General features: G+C 42.2%; 1 protein-coding gene across 1 annotated transcript in view; it reads left to right on the plus strand.

The window, feature by feature from the left end:
• The window catches only part of LOC145401033 (uncharacterized), a 173,152-nt gene that overhangs the window by 127,416 nt on the left and 25,445 nt on the right, over positions 1 to 20,291 (plus strand). The window lies entirely within an intron of this gene.

A 20,291-nucleotide genomic window follows, 5' to 3' on the forward strand; every position in this document is an offset into this window, starting at 1 on the left:
AAGTTTTCTAGTATGAGATATGACTTTTTGAGCATGTTATAAGTCATCTGCCTATACTGTAAGTTTGGTCAGTTTGGGCTGCCAAGTTATCTACCATAAAGTAAGGAATGTTAATGACTGAATAAGTCAACTAGCTTGAGATCTGGTCTAGGTTAATATGTTAGTAGACAACGTGTAATATCTGACGAGTTACACAAGTTAAATGCTTAATCGTTCAATTCAATGAAGTATTTTTCATATTGTTCATTTTTTACTCAGACGACTTTATTCGCTTTTGGACATATCAAGTCTGATAGATTTTATAACCTTCGTCACTGTAAGACATCTCCTATAAGCTAACAAGAAGCGTCTGGAGATTGCAAAAATAAAACTAAAAATTAAAAATATCTGTGAATTGAAGGGTGACTAAGAAATTACAGGGGCACCGCCAACCTCTATACAGTGGTTCCTCCACGGCAAAGAGGTAAGGGATGTTGGATGTTGCATTATAGTCCTTTTACGTAAACTTGGCCTAGATTTTCATACATTTGCAGCTTAGTTCACATAATTCAGTGGCATAATAAGACATTTCTATGGCTTTTCTGATAAATTACCAATATGCCGGGAATTGAACCCGGGACTCTCAGGTGAGAGCCAGGCAGCATACCACTACACCACGACCAGGTAAAAGTTAACTCACGTTGTCACAATCTTGTAACCAACGTCCCTCCGCCTCCACTGTGGGCCTGAAGAGGGTGAGTTAACCCCCTGGCACTCGGGCAAGTAGATGCTTTTAATCTATCCCAAGCACTTACAGCAAGTCAGAATGAAGAGAGAAACCTGTATTTTACACAGGAAAAATCATCTGATAAATTACCGTAAGTGCTTGGGATAGATTAAAAGCATCTACTTGCCCGAGTGCCAGGGGGTTAACTCACCCTCTTCAGGCCCACAGCGGGGGCGGAGGGACGTTGGTTACAAGATTGTGACAACGTAAGTTAACTTTTACTTGGTCGTGGTGTAGTGGTATACTGCCTGGCTCTCACTTGAGAGTCCCGGGTTCTATTCCCGGCATATTGGTAATTTATCAGATGATTTTTCCTGTGTAAAATACAGGTTTCTCTCTTCATTTCTATGGCTTTTCATCCTTTCTGGAAAACTTCGTAACTATTTTAGTATCATATCCCAGTGTTATTATCTTGTTACTGCTTCGTATTCAAGTTGGAGAGATGACAGTTTTAAGTCAAGATAGTGTAAAAACAGTATAGTTATATGACTGATGCGGAGTTACACAGGGACCACCATCCATCATTCCAGTGGTTCGCCTTGGTAGCGAAGGTCGGGGTGTATGAATCCTTATACCTCTTCACTTTACATAGGTCTTTCGCCTAAATATGGACCAGATTTTCAACTTTATACAGCTTTTTTCACGTTCCTTGGTGTCAGAATATCACAGTTGTACATTTTTCAGTAACATTTTTTCGTGACTAGCATCGTATTCTAGTGAAGGTCTATTATTACAACTCATCATTCAAAATGGAGAGATGTTAATTTTAGGCCAAGTTAACATGAGAAGAATATACATAGATCTTTTTTCATCTGACAGATCCCTAACAGCCTGTCAGGTAAGTTGATGGCCAAGTGTTGTTAGATTTGAGTGCAGATTTAACTAGCAACCAGGAACACTCATCCTACACCATAACTAAAGCCAACTGAATATCATGCTACCACGACTTTGCTCTCAAAGTGTACAGTAAGAGTTGGCCACTTCCGTCAGATGGAAACAAAACGACTACAGCATCTTTTTCTTGCCAGTTTATTTCTTGATATGGCACTAAAAAAATCTCGTGAATGCTATATATGCAGTTCAGTCTTAAAGTTGTTTAGATACTGTACAAGACCATATTAACATTGTCTTACTCGAAAAACTCCGGTGTTATGTTCCAGCTGATGCCAGACGATTATAGTTAGTTAAGAGTGAGCCATAGGAGTGAAGCAGTAAGTGAAAGCTGAATGTAATCGCATAGGTCGATACGCTTCCCCTACTGTCTATCTATCTATATACCTAGGCTGCTTCTCCCAAGGAGAGGGAGGTAGCCGAGACAGGACGACACACTCCCCATTTACTCATCCATTCAAACACATTCATTCTCATCTTAGCCTCAAGGGGAGAACGGACAGATCCTCATCGCACCACACCGCACAAGGGTCAACTGCGCAATGCAATCAGTGACATCCGCAGCAGGGCCCGACAGCAGAGCTGGTTTACCCCTGCCACAACATAACAGACCCATCCCCTTACCCGCACCTGACCTGACTAGCTGATCAGACCAAATGCGGGAGAATATCCCCTCAGGGCTGCGTCATCACTTATTCATTCACAATTTCTCTCCATTTATTTCTGTCACGCACAGCCACTCTTCCTTGCTCAACAGACATCCCTCTCGCATCCAGTGCTCTCTTCACACTGTCCATCCATCCTATTCGTGGTCTTCCTCTCAGCCTTACACCTCTCACATCAGATCTAGTTATCTTTTTCACCAATCGCTCATTATCCATTCTCTCCATATGCCCAAACCATCGCAACACCCTCTACTCAACTCTACCAGCCATCTCCCAAACAACTCCAGTTCTCCTTCACACTTCATCATTTCGCACTCGATCCATACGCGTCACTCCACACATACTCCTCAGACACCTCATCTCCATTACATTCAAACATTTCATCTCTGCTACACCCATATTCCATGTTTCAGCCCCATATAACGCAGTCGATACCACAACACCCTCATACAATCTTCTCTTTACATCCATTCTAAGCGAACGACATCTAAACACTTTTTTCATTCCTCCCAGCACCTTTCCTACTTCATTTATTCTAAACTTCACTTCTGCATCTATTCTTCCATCCAAAGCAACATGTGACCCTAGATATTTAAAACACTCAATCTCCTCAAGCAACTCACCATTCAAAGCTATATTCATCCCCCTACCATCTACCAACCTCGTACACTTCATCACTTTACTCTTATTCTCATTTACTTTCAATTTCCTCCTTTCACACACCCTTCCAAACTCCTCTACCAACTGTTTCAATCTCTCCTCTGAATCAGCCACCAGTGCAGTATCATCTGCAAACAGCAGCTGATTCTGATTCCACTCTCCATCATCAACATTCGCCAGACTCAGACCACCTAAAACTCTTGCATTCACCTCCCTTACAACACCATCCATATAAATATTAAACAACCAAGGTGACATCACACATCCCTGTCGCAGACCCACTCTCACAGGAAACCAGTCACTCACAGCATTTCCCACTCTTACACACGCTCTACTATTTACATAAAAACTTTTCACCCCTTTTAGTAACCTACCATCAAGTCCATACAATCTTAAAACAGTCCACAAAGCCTCCCTACCAATTCTATCATATGCTTTCTCTAAATCCATGAATGCCCAAAACACATCCTTGCCTTTCGCTAAATATTTTTCACACACTTGTCTCACAGCAAACACCTGATCCACGCATCCCCTCCCTCTCCTAAAGCCACACTGCTCTTCACCAATCACTCCCTCTGTACCCTCTCTAACTCTTATAATTAACACTCTACCATAAACCTTACCTACAACACTCAAGAGACTTATACCCCTAAAGCTAGTACATTCATACTTATCACCCTTGACTTTATACAACGGGACCACACAAGCACTTGCCCAGTCAATTGGCACCACACCTTTCACAAAGCACACATTCAACAATCTTACTAACCAGTCAACAATGGTCACTCCACCACTCTTCAGGCATTCAACAGCACACCCATCCATACCTGCAGCTTTCCCTGTTTTCATCTCCTTTACTGCCTTCTCCACTTCCTCCTTCGTGATCAAAGAATCATTCAATTCTCCCAACACATTTATTCCTTGCACCCTTCCATCTGCCACAATCTCAGCCACCCTTTCCTCCTCTACATTTAACAATCTTTCAAAATACTCTGCCCATCTCTTCCTTACTGCATCCATCTCAGTTAACATCCTTCCATCCTCTGCTTTTACTCGCTCTTCCTTCCCAGACTCTCCCTTTTGCACCCATTTCACCTCCTTCCAAAACATTTTCTTATTTTGTTGAAAATTCTCTGTAAGCCGCCTACCCCACCTCTCATCTGCTGCCACTTTAGCATCACGCACAGCCCTTCTCGCCCTATTCCTCTTTTCCTTATACCTTTCATGTGACATCTCATCCTTCCTCTGCAGCCACACTTCATATACACGTCTCTTCTCAGCCACAGCCATACTTACTTCCTCGCACCACCATTCACTTCCTTTTCTTACACCACCACCCACACATCTCACACCACACACCTCTTCTGCATACCCCACCACAGCACTCTTAAACAACTGTCATTCCTCCTCCACACTGCCATTTTCCTGATCTTCCAGTGCGTTCCACTCATCTTTCAATTTCTCCTGATACTCTATCTTTTTCTCTCTTTTATTGAACTCACTTACTTTCAAAACCTCCCTGCCACACCTAACCCTCCTAGCTCTCACCCATCTCTTACCTACTCTTAACTTTCCCTCCACCAGGTAGTGGTCAGACATACCTCCACCCTCCCCTCTCAGAACTCTCACATCCAATAATCTTCCTATTACATTCCTAGACACAACCACATAGTCCATCAAAGCTCTATCAACAACCCTTCCACACTCCTGTCTCACCCATGTATACTTATAAATATCTTTTTTCTCAAACAGCGTATTTCCAATCACCATCTCTCGCTCAACACACATCGCTATCATTCGTTCCCCATTTCCATTTCTTCCAGGCACACCATGCATACCAACTACACCTTCAACTGCTACATTTCCCACTCTAGCATTCAAATCTCCCATCATTACCACATTCACATTCGCTCCAAAACTCTGCAGACACTCTCCAACATCATTCCAGAAAGACTCCCTCTCTTCTTCATCCCTTTCACTACCAGGCCCATATGCACTCACAAACACCCACAACTCACGTTCAAATTTCGCTTTCACCCACATCAGTCTCGATGACACCTCCTTCCATTCAATCACACACTGCTGTACTTCCGGACTCACTAACAAGGCCACACCTTCTCTTGCCCTTCCTCTATCAACACCTGACAATCTTCCATTCACACTTCCAAACATAGACTCACCCTTCCCGTTCATCTTCGTTTCACTCAGAGCTAACACATCCAACTTTCTTCTCACAAACATTCTTCCAATCTCCTCCTTTTTAGCCTCAATTGTACTACATCCACTCACATTCATAGACCCAATCTTCAGGGTACGGGGATAACTCCATCCCCCATCCCTTTCTCTGGCCCGTCTCTTTTTAGGAACTAAAAAACAGAGGAGGGGGTCCCTAGTTCCCTCACCTCGCCCCTTTTAGTCGCCTTTTACGACACGCAGGGAATACGGTGGCAGTATTCTTCTTAACACAACCTGGCCGCAGAGTAGTAGTACCACCCCATAGTGCGGCCAGATTGTGTCCCCCACGCCACAGGGGGGGACTGTAAGATACTTAAATCCTTTTAAGGGATGGAAGAATAAAAAAAAAAAAAAGAGATATCAGTGGTCTGAAGAAGCTATTCAGGATACAAAGGGATGATACAAGGAGAGAAGGGTGGTGTATATCAGTGACAAGATCAGAGCAGCAAGGTTGAGATGGTGCAATCAAAATGGTGAGAACACAAAGCTTTATTTCGCACAACGGTATAGGGCACATAACCGAATATAGTACCCTCCTGATTTGCAGGATTGATGATAATAAAATATAAATAATAGTAATAGTAATAATAAGAGTAGGAGGAAGAACAAGAATAATAAGAATAACAACAATAATAAAAAGGTACAGTCAGTAACCATTCTGTGGAATATCTGGGCCGTAACTTGCCTCTTATTATGACAATATTGGTGTGAGGATGTTGACGACACTGCTTGCCTGGATGTGACATGCTTCACTGAGGACACTGGGGCAACTGTTTAATATGTGGAGAGCTGGGGTAATGAGAGAGAGAGAGAGAGAGAGAGAGAGAGAGAGAGAGAGAGAGAGGGGGGGGGAAATGGGGAGACTAAGTAGCAGTAGTGTGTGTGTGTGTGTGTGTGTGTGTGTGTGTGTGTGTGTGTGTGTGTGTGTGTGTGTGTGTGTGTGTGTGTGTGTGTGTCCTTGAGAATAAAGGAAACTACAGTATATGATTCAACTGATAATACAAATGTGTAAGAGACAGATGATTAACACTTGCCTAACCATATATAATGCCTTGCTAACGAGACCGAAACGTGTCTTATATATATATATATATATATATATATATATATATATATATATATATATATATATATATATATATATATATATATATATATATATATATATCCCATTGGATCCCAGGGGTGCTGGGCGAGGCAAGGCACTGGGTGTGTACTAAGCGTACCGCTCTCCGCCTATCAGCTCATAGTCGCGAAGCTCATAGGTCCCTACGCGGGGGTTCCGTACTTTATAAAGACTTGAAAAATCCCAGTTCTGTCCAATATTCCGGACACCGGGCTCCAATTGGTTATATATATATATATATATATATATATATATATATATATATATATTTAACCCATATATATATTATATATATATATATATATATATATATATATACACACACCCCAGTTCCTTACCTGAGGAGGGTAATGCAGTGAGCATTGGTCATGTCTTGGTTTCCTCTTAACACCCAGGCTCCTCTGACTCATACTCAGATGCATGTAACCGTTTGGTACAAGTTGGAGTACAATAGGAGAGTTGTCCCAACCTAGTTAGTGTCATGATACTGGCATTAACATATTATGACTTACTCTCAGCTGAATGTAACCGTCTGTCCATAAGTGGAATGGAATAATCCAGCCATAGGAGGGTTAGTGATACCATTACTGATATACGGTATATAGTCCATGACTCGACTAAATAATACTGCCTGACTTTAAATGATATAAAATACAAGAGTTGTCCCAGCCATGAGAGGATTCACTCCATTACAAGTGACCTTTATAATTATTACAACCGTCTTCTCGGAGCAAGAGCTGCTGTTATGGTTTGATCTGCGCGCGCGTGCGTTTAACAAAATAGTAGTAGTAGTAGTAGTAGTAGTTGTAGTAGTAGTAGTAGTTAGTTGTTGTTATGTCTTCGCCCACATATGATGGATGAGGCATTATGTGACTGGTCTGTCCTTCCTTGCGTGGGTGGGTCTGTCCGTGGGTGAGTGCATGCGTGCGTGGGTCCGCGCATCCGTTAACATTCCTGTGGGCGAGATATATCTCCTGAACCCATGGACGGATTTCCACCAAACTTTTGCCAGTGATGCAGAATCAGGAAATAATGAACCGATTAGTTCAGTTAGTTCAAGGGTGAAGGTCGTCATATGGGGTTGACCTAGTATATCCTTTTAGGTGTAATGTCTCCTGAACCCCGCGACAGATTTCAACCAAACTTTTGTCAGTGATGCAGCATGAAGGGATGATGAACTGATTAGGTCAGCAAGGTCAAGTGGTCAAAGGTCAAGGTCATATGGATGTGCACGATTTCGCCTGAACTCCTTGACGGATTTCAAACAAACTTTTGTCGGTGATACAGTATGCAGGGACGGTGAACTGATTAGGTCAGCAAGGTTTAGGGATCAAAAGTCAGGGTCGCCTTTGTTTTTAGTCTCATTTCAACCCACACTGAAACCTGTCATGGAAGCTGTATGACGTGTCCGTGCGCGGGGCTTGGCAGGGGCATAACGAGCGACGAGTTCTCGGCGTTTCATTGTTATTGTTACCATTCCCCGTCCTGGAGGGCTCGGGGACGGGTATTGTTTTCACTCGGTTTGTCAGTTTGTGTTTTTATCTGTCTGTCCTTTTGTTAACAACTTTGTGCGATAACTACTGGTGCGATTTTGACTAAAATTACAGGGATGATGGGTTATGACTTTTTGATCGCGTGATTAAATTTTGGGCCAAATTGGGCCAAGGCCCAAGCTGTAGGCCCAAACAATGTAAAAAAACAAAATAAAAAAAATTCGTCATAACTCCTTCGTCATATCGATATGAAACCAAAGGCTACAGTAAAGTTGCATCTCGGAAACCTGCATTCTGTAACATGCCTCATTACATTGCGGGGGTCACCCCCAAGTTAGAGGTAGGGAGGGTCAGTGTCACGTGGGTCGGGCCTACAATTTCAAATGGGCATAAAATTGTCAATTTTCACCCGATTTACTCCAAATTTGATATGTGACATCTTTGACTGCATATCCTGTTTTCATACGTCAGCACTAAAATGACTGCCGGGGACGGGTTTGTTGTGCCTTGGCACCGCTTCTTGTTTCTGTAGCGTTGTAATGGTAGTAGTTGTAGTAGTACTTATATTAGTAGTAACAGTTGTTGTTGTTGTTGTAACAGTAGCTGTAAAGTTGTAACTGTAGTTGTACTCGTATAGTTGTAGTTTTACAGTTGTAGTTGTAAAGTTGTATTTTTAGATTATATAATTGTAGCATTATAGCTGTAGTTTCATAGCTGTAGTTGTATAGTTTTGTTTGTAATTGTATTGTTGAAGTTTTATAGTTGTAGGTGCATAGTTGTGGTTGTAGTTGTATAGTTGTAATTTAACAGCTGTAGTTGTATAGTTGTTGCTGTAGTTGTAATGTTTTAGTTTTAAGGCTGAAGTTGTTTGTTGTTGTAGCTGTACTGTCGTTGCATCTGTATACTTGTGGTACTATTGTTATTGCATCTGTATAACAGTAGTTGTACTGTTGTTGTACGCTGTAGTTGCAGAGCTGTAGGTGTACATTGTTGGTGTATGGTTGTAACTGTAATTATATAGCTGAAATTATAGTGTATTGTCGTTGTGTACTTGTAATTGTATAGGTATAGTTGTGGTTGTATAGGTATAATTGTTGTGTAGTTGTGCTCGTATAGGTATGGTTCTTGTGTAGTTGTGGTTGTATAGGTACAGTTGTTATGCAGTTTTGGTTGTATAAGTATTGTTTTTGTGTGGTTGTGGTTGTATAGGTATTGTTATTGTGTGGTTGTGGTGGTATAGGTATAGTTGTTGTGTGGTTGTGGTGGTATAGGTATAGTTGTTGTGTGGGTGTGGTGATATAGGTGTATTTTTGCAGCAGCAGCAACAGAAATCCAAGGTTCATTAGGACATGAACCCAGTGGACTGTAAGCTTACGTTGTCCTTCTGCAGTTCACTATGCTCCTTCGCGGGATAGGGAGGGAGATGAGGCAAGTTTCCTTTAACAGAGATGCCCAGTTACTGCATTTCTGTGCATTCACGTGAAGGCGTCCCTCTCCATCATCATTAAGCATTATATCGTGTATAGCTTTATTATGATGATGATGATGATGATTATTATTATTATTGTGGTAGGTGGGGGCGCACACCATCCACTCATTCGATGTAGTGCTGCTTTCAGGTGTCTGCCCTTTCCTCTCCTCCATCCTTCTTTCCTTCCATCCTCTTCTGTCTTTCCTTTATTCTTTCCTTGTCCCTCTGCCTTCGGGTAACTTTACACTCCCTCTTCTGTCTTTCTTTCCTTCATTCTTTCCTCTTCCTTCTGCCAGTGGGTGACTCTACACTGAGTGACAAGCCAAATGGTTTCCTGTACATCAGGAAACCATTTACCACGCTGGGTGGTAACCATATAACCAAATTTTGGCACCTGGTGGTTTAGTGGGTAATTATTGCGCTTTAATCGGATTGAGCCGGTGAAGGTTTATATCCAAGGGATGGTTGGGGTTGATTGCTCATGAAATGCCACTCAGGGATGAGTGAGGCTGGTCACTCTCATCTTAAATGTCGGGACCAACTGCCTAGCCCCGGGCTATGTAGGATTGGATGATGGATGGTTGGATTATTATTATTATTATTCATCCATCCATCCATCCATCATCCAATCCTATGTTATTGCCCCATGAGGAGAGGAGGAGCCTGGGGTTAGGATAGACAAGTTGGTCCTGACATTTAAGATGAGAGTGACCAGCTTCACTCATCCCTGAATGGCATTATGTGAGCAATAAACCCCAACCACCCTTTGGATATAAACCTATACAGGCTCAATCTGATTCGAGCGGCTTAATTACCCACAAAACCACCAGGCGCCATAATTTGGTTTTAGTTATCACCTAGCGTAGTAAATGATTTCCTGGTGTACAGGAAACCATTTGGATTGTCACTCAGTGTAAAGTCACCCATAGGCAGAAGGAAGGGGAAAGAATGAAGAAAAGAAAGACCGAAGAGGGAGTGTAAAGTCATCCGTAGGCAGAAGGTGGAAAGAATGAAGGAAAGAAAGACAGGAAGGAAGGACGAGAAGAAAAGGCAGACACCCAAAGCAGCACGACATCGAGTGAGTGGATGGTGAGTGCCCCCCACCTACCACCATTATTATTATTATTATTATTATTATTATTATTATTATTATTATTATCATCATCATCATCATCATCATCATCATCATTATTAATGTGGGTGTTATATTTTCTCAGTAGAATATGCATTTTCACTAGGCGGATATTTTCGTCCTTTGACAGCTTATTTCCAGTAGCACGGTGGCAGAATAAGACAACAGTACGGCTCAACATAGTTTCTATAGCACTTCTTCGTGACTAGCACCCTATTCCAGCGTTACTCCATTATTACAGGTCAATGTTCTAGACGGAGAGAAGGCAATTTTACGTCTAGTTAAAACGAAAAGCATATGTTGCCTATGTTTTCAGGCCAGAGTGAGTATGATGAGTATTTACCCCTAGTGTCTGCTTTCACCCTTAAAATATCTGAATATTCTCCAAACTACAATGCACCATCAATATTTATATCTTCATCAATCAGAATAATGACGAGTGGCTTTTCCTCTCTCATATACCAACAGACATCCTCACATTATTCTCTTCTTCTTCTTCTTCTTATTATTATTATTATGAGCGGTAGGTGGGGGCGCTCACCATCCATTCACTCGATGTAATGCTGCTTTGGGTGTCTGCCCATTCCTCTCTTCCATCCTTCCTCTTCTCTCTCTCTCTTTTTTCATTTACTCTCTCCTCTTTTTTCTGCCTATGGGTGACTTTACACTCCCTCTTTTGTCTTTCTTTCCTTCATTCTTTCCTCTTCATTCTGCCTATGGGTAACTCTGCACCGAGTGACAAGCCAAATGGTTTCCTGTACATCAGGAAACCATTTACTATGCTGAGTGGTAACCGTATAACCAAATTATGGCGCCTGGTGGTTTAGTGGGTAATTAAGGTGCTGCAGTCGGATTGAGCCTGTGTAGGTTTATGATCCAGTGGTGGGCAGCGCAAACGAAGGACCTTGAGCAATCCACAGTTCACTGCCTTGCGCATGCGCAAATGCACAGTCTGGCAAATATTTAGCTTGCGCAATGTCGCAAAGCGCAAGCGCAAACCATTTGCATATATTTGTGGGAATTACTGTAAAATATTGAGATACTTAAATAAAAAAGCATACTTACTTTTATTTATTATTATTATTTTCTATTATTTGTAATTTGCGCAAGTGCGCAATCTAATATTTAGCTTGCGCAATGTTGCTAAGTGCTAGCGCAAACCATTTGCATACATTTTTGAGAATTACTGTAAAATACTGAGATATTTAAATAAATCAGCATACTTACTTTTATTTATTATTTTTCTCTCTATTATCTATTGCCAGACGCCTTAATCCCGTAAGGGGTGGCACTGGCCACAAACAAGCAACAAATCGCCTCCATGTCACCCTGTCCCCCGCCATATCACTGTCCTGCTCCCAGCTCACCCCCCCCCTCTCATATACTTCACTCCATCCCTCCATCTCATCTTTGGCCTCCCCCTCCCTCTCCCCCCCTCCACCTCACTCACATACACTCTCCTTGTTAGTCTCTCACTCTCCATCCTCTCCATATGACCAAACCACCTCGGTGTGTATCTCCTAACGCCTCCTATCACATCCACATCCACACTACAACGATCCTTCACTTCCTCATTTGTCAGTCTGTCTCTCCATGTAACTCAACATGCACCTCTCAAATAACTCATTTATTTCCACAGCTCTCGCTCTTGGCTTGTGTCCCTCCAACAAGGTCAAAGTTTCACTTCCATACATTAGAGTTGGTATCACAATACTGTCATGTAGTAACTTTTTCACTCGTGAAGTTCAAACAGAGGAGTAAGCGGGGGCTGTGAAGCGGACGGACAGGGAAACAAAGGCTGTGATGTTGCTAGTTTTACATTTATTTGCATTTTCGCAAGACGTTTTATTTAATGATTCAGTAAAGATATACAATAGCATGTGTAATTCCTTACAAAAATCATTAAAACATATTATTTAAATCAAATATCCACAGCTTAATAATATTTGATTTAAATAATATGTTTTAATGATTTTTGTAAGGAATTGCATATGCTACTCATAATAAATAATGTATTTTTAATCTATTATTATTTACTAGTAATAATAATTTAAGAAATATTAAAATTCATTATCTCCGTTGAAGCATTTTAAGAAATGCAACTACCTTCCGTCCCTCTCGCCTCCCCCCAGCAGAACCCTCGCGATCCGCCCGAGCCTCCCCCATCCCTTATCCAGACATACGGGATGCTCCCAAGACCACGTGTCCCTTGGATTAACCACAGGACAGGTGCGCAAAGCAGGTGCGAAAGCACAATATTGCGCATGGTCTTGTGGGGTGCGCAATGCACAAACGATATTCACTGGAGCGCAACGGTGCGCAATTGAGCTTTGAGCAAGTGTTTGTGCACCTGCCCAGCACAAATTATATCCAAGGGGTGGCTGGGGTTTATTGCTCACCTAATGCCATTCAGAGATGAGTGAGGCTGGTCACCCTCATCTTAAATGTCGGGACCAGCTTGCCTCCCCCCAGGTTTCTGTGCTCCTAGTGGGCCGATATAGGATTGGATGATGGGTGGATGGATTATTATTATTATTATTATATTTATTATTATTATTATTACTGATATCATGATCGTCATCATGATAATCATCATGATCATAATAATAATAATTAGTAATAATAATAACAATAATAATAATAATAATAATAATAATAATAATAATAATATTATTATTATTATTATTATTGTTGTTATTATTATTATTATTATTATTATTATTATTTTATTATTATTATTATTATTATTATTATTATTATTATTCAGGTATTAAAGCATAAGGCATATGGGCCTGATGGAGTCCCTACTGTTGTCCTCAAGAATTGTGCTTCTGTGCTTACACCCTGCCTAGGCAAACTTTTTCACCTTTGTGTTTCTAATTGTACCTTCTTCTTGCTGGAAGAGTGCTCTCATTCGGTCGGTTCCAAAGAAGTGTGACCATTCCCATCCTGTGTCTCAAAAGTTTTCGAGTCTATTCTTAACAGGAAAATTTTAAAGCATCTTTCCTATCACAACCTTTCTGGTTCCTTCAGCGACGCTTCACTGGTGATCTTCTCACCTACCTTTCAGACTCCTGGTCATCCTCCTTTCGGGACTTTGGCGAAAGCTTTGCCCTTGCATTTGACATCCCAAAGACTTTCGATCGAGTCTGGCATAAATCTTTAATTTCCAAACTGTCCTCTTACGGTTTCTATCCTTCTGTCTGTGCCTTCATGTATAGCCTCCTTTCTGGTCGTTCTATAGCCTCTGTTGTAGACGACCATCGTTCTTCTAGATCTGTCAACAGTGGTGTTCCTCAGAGCTCTGTCCTATCACCAACTCTCTTCCTTTTATTCAACAATGATCTTCTAAGCTGTACATCAAATCCCATCCACTCGTACGCTGATGATTCCACCCTTCACCTTTCCATTTGGTTCCTGCAATGTCCATCTGAGCAGTTACTTCAACAAACAAGGGATGAGGCCATGGCAAATCTGATGTCTGACTTGCCTAGTATCTCTGACTGGGGTAAAAATAATCTTGTTGTTTTTAATGCATCAAAGACTCAGTTTTTACACCTATCAACCTAACAAAATCTTCAACAAGAGTACCGGTACCCACTAATGTTTAATAATCTATCTATATACCTAGGCTGCTTCTCCCAAAGAAAGGGAGGTAACCGAGACAGGACGACACACTCCCCATTTACTCATCCATTCAAACACATTCATTCGCATCTTAGCCCCAAAGGGGAGAAGGGACAGATCCACACTGCATCACACCACACAAGGGTCAACTGCACAGTGCAATCAGTGACATCCGCAGCAGGGCCCGACAGCAGAGCTAGTTTACCCCTGCCACATCATAATAGACCCATACCCGCACCTGACCTGAAGCTGATCAGACCGTATGCGGGAGAATATCCCCTCAGGGCTGCATCATCATTTATTCATTCACAATTTCTCTCCATTTATTTCTATCACGCACAGCCACTCTTCCTTGCTCAACAGACATCCCTCTCGCATCCAGTGCTCTCTTCACACTGTCCATCCATCCTATTCGTGGTCTCCCTCTCAACCTTACACCTCTCACATCAGATCTAGTTTTGTTTTTCACCAATCGCTCATTATTCATTCTCTCCATATGCCCAAACCATCGCAACACCCTCTACTCAACTCTACCAGCCATCTCCCGAACAACTCCAGTTCTCCTTCGCATTTCATCATTTCGAACTCGATCATACGCGTCACTCCACACATACTCCTCAGACACCTCATCTCAATTACATTCAAACTTTTCCTCTCTGCTACACCCATATTCCATGTTTCAGCCCCATATAATGCAGTCGGTACCACAACACCCTCATACAGCCTTCTCTACTGTACATCCATTCTAAGTGAACGACATCTAAACACTTTTTTCATTCCTCCCAGCACCTTACCAACTTCATTTATTCTAAACTTCACTTCTGCATCTATTTTTCCATCCACAGCAACATGTGACCCTAAATATTTAAAACACTCTACCTCCTCAAGCAACTCACCATTCAAAACTATATTCATCCCCCTACCATCTACCAACCTCGTACACTTCATCACTTTACTCTTATTCTCATTTACTTTCAATTTCCTCCTTTCACACACCCTTCCAAACTCCTCTATCAACTGTTTCAATCTCTCCTCTGAATCAGCCACCAGTGCAGTATCATCTGCAAACAGCAGCTGATTCTGATTCCACTCTCCACCATCAACATTCGCCAGACTCAGACCACCTAAAACTCTTGCATTCACCTCCCTTACAACACCATCCATATAAATATCAAACAACCAAGGTGACATCACACATCCCTGTCGCAGCCCCACTCTCATGGAAAACCAATCACTCAAAGCATTTCCCACTCTTACACACGCTGTACTATTTACATAAAAACTTTTCACCCCTTTTAGTAACCTACCATCAAGTCCATACAATCTTAAAACAGTCCACAAAGCCTCCGTATCAATTCTATCATACGCTTTCTCTAAATCCATGAATCCCCAAAACACATCCTTGCCTTTCGCTAAATACTTTTCACACACTTGTCTCACAGTGAACACCTGATCTATGCATCCCCTCCCTCTCCTAAAGCCACACTGCTCATCACCAATCACTCGCTCTGTACCCTCTCTCTCATAATTAACACTCTACCACACACCTTACCTACAACACTCAACAGACTTATACCCCTAAAGCTAGGACATTCATACTTATCATCCTTTCCTTTATACAAAGGGACCACACAAGCACTTGCCCAGTCAATTGGCACCATACCTTTCACAAAGCATACATTCAACAATCTTACTAACCAGTCAACAATAGTCACTCCACCACCCTTCAGGCATTCCACAGCACACCCACCTATATCTGCAGCTTTCCCTGGTTTCATCTCCTTTACTGCCTTCTCCACTTCCTGCTTCGTGATAAAAGAATCATTCAACTCTCCCAACACATTTATTCATTGCACCCTTCCATCCGCCACAACCTCAGTCACCCTTTCCTCCTCTACATTTAACAATCTTTCAAAATACCCTGCCCATCTCTTCCTTACTGCATCCATCTCAATTAACATCCTTCCATCCTCTGCTTTTACTCGCTCTTCCTTCCCAGACTCTCCCTTTCGCACCCTTTTAACCTCCTTCCAGAACATTTTCTTATTCTGTTGAAAATTCTCAGTCAGCCGCATACCCAACCTCTCATCTGCTGCCACTTTAGCATCACGCACAGCCCTTCTCTCCCGATTCCTCTTTTCCTTATACCTCTCATATGACACGTCATCCTTCCTCTGCAGCCACACTTCATATTCAAGTCTCTTCTCAGTCACAGCCATACTTACTTCCTCGCACCACCATTCACTTGCTTTTCTTACACCACCACCAACACGTCTCACACCACACACCTCTTCTGCATATCCCACCACAGCACTCTTAAACAACTGCCATTCCTCCTCCACACTGCCATTTTCCTGATCTTTCACTGCGTTCCATTCATCTTTCAATTTCTCCTGATACTCTATCATTTTCTTTCTTTTATCCAACTCACTGACTTTCAAAACCACCCTGCCACACCTAACCCTCCTAGCTCTCACCCTTCTCTTACCTACCCTTACCTTTCCCTCCACCAGGTAGTGGTCAGACATTCTTCCACCCTCCCCTCTCAGAACTCTGACATTCAACAATCTTCTTATAACATTCCTAGACACAACCACATAGTCCATCAATGCTTTATCCAGAACCATTCAACCCTCCTGTCTCACCCATGTATACTTATAAATATCTTTCTTCTCGAACAGCGTATTTCCAATCACCATCTCTCGCTCAACACACATCGCTATCATTCGTTCCCCATTTTCATTTCTTCCAGGCACACCATGCATACCAACTACACCTTCAACTGCTACATTTCCCACTCTAGCATTCAGATCTCCCATCATTACCACATTCACATTCGCTCCAAAACTCTGCAGACACTCACCAACATCATTCCAGAAAGACTCCCTCTCTTCTTCATCCCTTTCATTACCAGGGCCATATGCACTCACAAACACCCACAACTCACGTTCAAATTTCGTTTTCACCCACATCAGTCTCGATAACACCTCCTTCCATTCAATCATACACTGCTGTACTTCCGGACTCACTAACAAGGCCACACCTTCTCTTGCCCTTCCTCTATTAACACCTGACAATCTTCCATTCACACTTCCAAACATAGACTCACCCTTCCCTTTCATCTTCGTTTCACTCAAAGCTAACACATCCAACTTTCATCTCACAAACATCCTTCCAATCTCCTCCCTTTTAGCCTCAATCATACTACATCCACGCACATTCATAGACCCAATCTTCAGGGTACGGGGATAACTCAATCCCCCATCCCTTTCTCTGACCTGTTTCTTTTTAGGAACTAAAAACAGAGGAGGGGGTCCCTAGTCCCCTTACCCCGCCCCTTTTAGTCGCCTTTAACGACACGCAGGGAATACGGTGGCAGTGTTCTTCCTAACACAGCCTGGCCACAGAGTAGTAGTACTACCCCATAGTGCGGCCAGATTGTGTCCCCCCTGCCACAGGGGGGTTTAATAATATCCAGCTTAATCCTGCATCATCCTTGAACATGCTTGGGGTTTCATTCACTCGTGATTTATCTTGGAAAGATCATATTACATCTCTTGTAAAATCTGCTTCCATGAGATTAGGTGTGCTACGCTGATTCCGTACCTACTTTACCCCTGCTCAGTTTTTGGCTTTATACACGGGTTTTATTCGCCCCTGTGTAGAGTACAACTCTCAGTTGTGGGGAGGCTCCCCACATACAGCTCTTCTCAATAGGGTGGAGTCAAAGGCTTTTCGTCTCATTAACTCCTTCTCTTACTGGCTCCCTTCAACCTCTGTCTCTTCACCGCACAGTTGCCTCTTTATCTCTTTTCTATCGCTGCTTCCATGGTCACTGCTCCTCTGATCTGTCTGCTTGCATCACTCCACCTCTACCCGTGTAGCAAGCAACTCTCATCCCATTTCTGTCCAACTCTCTAGTGCAAGAGTTAACCGTTACTCCTAGTCCTTCATTTATGCAACAGGTTAACTCTGGAACTGTCTCCCTCTGTCTGTATTTCCTGCTTCCTTTGATCTCCAGTCTTTCAAACGCAGTGTGTCCTGGCATCTGGAAATGAACGGATCTGGAATTTGGCTCTCTTTTGTATTGCTTTTGTTTTTCTCTTGGAGGGAACTGTTTTGCGGGCTCCTAGCTTTTGGTTCCTTCTTCCTCGCATAAAAAATAAGTTCTGAGCCAAACCTGCAAACATTCATTCAGTCCGATAAGGAACTTTTTGTGTTATTCTTGCCACCACCAGATGAGTACCTATGGCAGCACCAAATGAAGTCCGTCAGTGGCAATGTGGACGAAAAAGTGACCTTGTATCCCTGTAAAATGCATGAATAACCTGCCATAGGCTGAAAAAAATAGTCTATGTCACGTACATAAGTTTCACAATAAAGCACCTCATAGCATCTAACACTTTACCTTTACCTCCAGATGGTCTGCTTCGGCCCTCAACAAATCTCTAGTGGTGAATGGAACAGTGAAGGCTGTATCTAACCTCTCCATTTCGAAAAGTCTCCGCTAACCTGAACAAAATCGTCCAGTGTGGCAATATTAGATAATTTAATATTCCAAAGAAGTAAAATATTGAACCATTTTGTTATGCAATGAAGTTTCACCCCAAAGAATTATATGTATATATATATATATATATATATATATATATATAGAGAGAGAGAGAGAGAGAGAGAGAGGCTCTGTGGTACAGTGGTAGAGCGTGCGTTTCATACACGGGTGAGCCAGGGTTCGCGTCCCGCCAGGGTAATAAACTTTGGGAGAGTTCACCCGGCCACATACTGCATTGGCGGACACAAGGGGTGCTGTGGTTGAACCAGTGTCGCATACTATAAAGTATGCTTGCACCCACTCGGCTTGCTCGGGCCGACTACACTTGGTTCACAGACTACACACACATCCAAAGCCACTCCAACACTACAATTACACTTACAAGCACTTCTCACTCTACATACAATCTCTACCAGACAGCCTAAGCCACTTGGTAGAGATACATTGGCTGTATCGTCCCGACTTCGATCGGGATAGGCCGGTCCTGCAGTGGATACTCAAACGGCTGGTAATGATGATGATATATATATATATATATATATATATATATTGCATCCCAGTACACAGCGGATGATTTTACTGAGCGTAGGAATAACCCATTGAAAAGGTTGACTTTTTCAGGCAGAAGCCTAATTATTAAAATATGTTTCAAGCTAGCTGACAATGTTATTCAGATAATTTAAGTACATCAGAAAATAAATGATTTACTGAAATCTGTATCTAATTCTGTCATTTCGAATAATCTCTTATGAGTTTAATAACATTATCCTAAATATAATCATGACGTCTCCTGAACCAGTGATTATACTATGTTCTTTTCACTGTAACTTGGCCTAAAATTGATGTCTCTCCGTCTGAACGCCGACTTGTAGCAACAAATTGATACTAGATATACAGTAAATCACGAAATCAGTGCTATGGAAAGGATGTAGAGCCATAATACTCTCTTTTTCTGCTCTTTTACTACGAGTATATTATATAAGCTGCAAAAAGGGCAATACCTTGTCATGTTAAGGTAGTAAGTATATGGAAGTGGATTGTTGGACGGAGGAAACAGAGGCCGTGCTCAGTGTGACGCGACGAGTTAGGGTAAGTGTAGGAGGATGGAGTGTAGTGAGAAAGGTCAGTATTGGCTTGGGACAGATATGGCTGCAGATTCTTATGTCGAGGCCTCCCCTCAAGGGATGCTGCGTTCGGGTAGTCACAAACACTCACACTCACACACACACACACACACACACACACACACACAGAAGCAAACACGTGTAGGTAGCAATTGAGTTGTGTGTGTGTGTGTGTGTGTGTGTGTGTGTGTGTGTGTGTGTGTGTGTGTGTGTGTGTGTGTGGACACACACTATTGGACGGACACGAGTCTCCTGCCTTTATATTATTAAGGAGGTGCTGGACAGGCAATGATTAAAGGAACCTGCTACCGCCCTGACCTTTCTCACTTATGTATGCGTAATGGAATATTTTATATTCTCTTAAGTATTCATGATAACTTGGTATGTCCTCTTTGTGCAACTGAAAGGTGGAAAGTAGTTGCAGCAGTAGTAGTAATGGTAGTTGCAATCCCAGTCTCATGTAGACATGAACTTGGGAGATGGCAGGTTGAATTTGCCCTCCTCCTTTAGCCCACCATCCTTCTTTAGGGAGATAGGGATGGATCTGTG

This window comes from Coenobita brevimanus, chromosome 54, assembly GCF_032717465.1.
Source record: "Coenobita brevimanus isolate Jiangsu-jjx chromosome 54, ASM3271746v2, whole genome shotgun sequence".
In the NCBI taxonomy this organism is placed as follows: Eukaryota; Metazoa; Arthropoda; class Malacostraca; order Decapoda; family Coenobitidae; genus Coenobita; species Coenobita brevimanus.